At 56.5% G+C, this 2,774-nt stretch overlaps 1 protein-coding gene across 5 annotated transcripts in view; it reads left to right on the top strand.

Moving 5' to 3' along the window:
* Positions 1 to 1,259: 1,259 nt before the first annotated feature.
* The window catches only part of CIPC (CLOCK interacting pacemaker), a 23,476-nt gene continuing 21,961 nt past the window's right edge, over positions 1,260 to 2,774 (top strand). For 2 of the 5 annotated variants that reach the window (XM_025192175.1, XM_025192174.1), the window contains exon 1: positions 1,260 to 2,673. The gene's annotated coding sequence lies outside the window, so the exon portion shown is untranslated. The remainder of the gene's footprint in view (positions 2,674 to 2,774) is intronic. The other 3 variants (XM_014525840.2, XM_006035959.3, XM_025192173.1) reach the window with 3 other exon arrangements.

Here is a 2,774-nt window from a genome sequence, read left to right as displayed (position 1 = left end):
TGTTGGCCCATGTTCATTTTGGCATCAATAATGACTCCAAGATCCTTTTCTGCCTCTGCACTGACAAGAAGGGAGTTCCCCAGCCTGTAGGTATGCTGCTGGTTCTTCCCCCCAGGTGCAGCACCTTGCACTTGTCAGTGTTGAAACCCATCCTGTTCTCATCTGCCCACCCCTGAAATCTGTCTAGGTCCAATTGCAGCCTATTCCTCCCTTCTAGCCACATCCCCCCACATCTTAGTGTCATCAGCAAATTTGAATAGGGTGCTTTTTACCCCCTCGTCCAAGTCATTGATGATGATGTTGAACAGCGCGGGTCCGAGGTCCGAGCCCTGGGGGACCCCACTGCCCACATCCCTCCAGGTTGAAAATGACCCGTCCACCACCACTCTCTGGGTGCGGCCTTCCAGGCAGTTAGCGATCCATTTGACTGTAGGTGTCGATGCCACAGTCCCTTAGTTTTTTAATGAGAATGGGGTGAGACAGTGTCAAATGCCTTCCTGAAGTCCAGAAAGACTACGTCCACTGCTACCCCTGTGTCTAAGGATTTTGTGACCTGGTCATAGAAGGCCACCAGGTTGGTCTGACAGGACCTGCCTCTAATGAACCCATGTTGGTTGCCCCTAAGCATAATCTCCCCAGCTGGCCCTTCCCAGACATGTGCCAGGATAATTCTCTCAAAAAGCTTACCCAGAATCGAGGTAAGGCTAACTGGCCTATAGTTTCCTGGGCCCTCCTTCCTCCCTTTTTTGAAAATGGGAACCACACAGTCCTCTGACACCACACCAGACCACCACGAGTGCTCGTAAAGCCGTGCCAGGGGTCCCACAATGACCTCTGCTAATTCCCTCAGCACTCTGGGGTGGAGGTCATTAGGACCAGCTGATTTAAATACGTCCAGTCCCTCCAGAAGTTCCCTGACTAGATCCTCACTGACCCTAGGCCTGGGTGCGCCTCCCCCGGGGCCTGAGGGGGTCCCAGCGGACGGACTGATCTGGTCCCTGCTCAGGAAAATGGAGGCAAAGAAATCGTTAAATAGGTTATAGCCTTGTCATCTGGTGCAACAACCAGATCTCCTAGCGTGTCCTGCAGAGGCCCCACGTTACCTGGTACCTTCTTTTTGCCCCCTATTTAAAAAAGGACTTCTTGTTGCCCTTGATCCAGGTAGCTAGTCCCAGTTCCATCTCCGCCTTGACCTACCTGACTGCCTCCCTGCAGTCCCGAGTAACCGAGGTATAGTCCTCCCTGGTGATGGTTCAAAGCATTAGTTTCTTTCTCTGCTTGTGACTGGTGGTTTTACCCACAGTACTGGGAGACAATTACCTCTTCTCACCCATGCAGGAATGTAAAGACCATGCCACTTCATTTAACAGGCATGTTTCAGAATCCCAGTCAAGGACACCATATACATGAAAACATACTTATTTCCCTCCATTTCTGCTCAGGGAGTTCACTCTGATGTTACTTTGTTTTTCCACCTCTTTTTTCTAGCCTTCCTTTGAAATTGCACTTTATGTCCAAAGGAAAGTCATTCTGCCCCCAGCAGAGAGGTAGTGCTAGAGGTCAGCGTCCATGTCTGGTGGAATTTGTGCAGCTACTTTGCCTAAAGGTCCCAACTTGATTCACTTGGAGCGCAGGTGCCCTCCTGCTTGTCCGGCCTGGCCCCTCCACACTTCACAGGGTCCAAACCCTCTTGTTCATTTTCCACTTGACTAGTGCATTTTCCCCTCGCCCACAGGGCTGCTTTCTATCTTCAGGCACTTTCTAGGGCCTTCAATTAGCTCATTTTTGCTGCCTCCATCTGTACAACTGGCCCCAAACCTGGTAAGCACTAGGCTAGAACTGCTCATTCACTAAGGGGCTGCAGCTCTTCTTCTGCTTAGCCAGAAACGCTGTAGACTTGTCAGTGGCAGCTGAAGGGCAGGGGTGGCTGCACTGGTGTCCCCAGCAGCAGGTCAGACAGGCTCCAGCCCAGAGGAGGGAAGGCATCAAGCCGGTAGCAGGAGCACCACTCGCCCTGCTCCTCCACAGCTGCCCACACGGAGCAGGGCAGGGGCGATCAGCACCGCTGCTTCAGCGGAAGCTCCTTCTGCCAGCTGGGGGCAGGACATGATGGGGAACTCTTCCCTGGATAGTGCCTACCCCACCCCTTGCAGGTCTGCCCGGGCTGCCTGCTCTCGTGTGGCTACCACCGCCTTGACCCCATGCACTGCTGCTGTGTGCCTGGCCCAGGGCGCTGTGCCATGTTGTTGCACCTCCTCTTCCGCACGCCCCAGTCCGGGGGGGGTGGCGAGCGACGCAGAGGCTCGTGGGCTGCAAAAGAGCTGGAAACACCAGCGCCCTTCGCGCCTCAGTCCGAGAAGAGGCTACACGGCGGCCGAGCGCGCCTGCGCAGTACAACACAAGCCCAGGAAGGAATCCCGCCCCTCCCTGTTGCCATCTTAAGTGAGGGCAAGGCGGCACAGCAGGGAGGGGTCCCTGCCAGGCTTGGAAAAGAGTAAGGCGGCGTGTTTCCTTCCGCCGGAAGCACTTCTCTAGGCGCTCGGGAGGGCTGTACTCTATGATGCCAGTAGAGCGCATGCGCTGGGGGTGAGGCCCGGGGCGGAGGGGGCCCGTTAGCGGTTGTATCTCGCCTGGCGGCGCGTGGCCTCGGCCGGGGGCGGGGCAGGGCCTCAGGTAGGCGGCGGGGGGTGCAGGGGCCAGGGGTCCAGGCCCGCCCGTGTATGCGCTCCGCTGTCCCTGGGCGGCGCGGGAGGCGGGCCGGAGGGCAGTCCCGT

The sequence above is a fragment of the Alligator sinensis genome, unplaced genomic scaffold (genome assembly GCF_000455745.1).
Source record: "Alligator sinensis unplaced genomic scaffold, ASM45574v1 scaffold1185_1, whole genome shotgun sequence".
Classification (NCBI taxonomy): domain Eukaryota; kingdom Metazoa; phylum Chordata; order Crocodylia; family Alligatoridae; genus Alligator; species Alligator sinensis.
The sequence above is the reverse complement of the archived record's forward strand: the minus strand, read 5'-3'. Positions and strand labels throughout refer to the sequence as shown.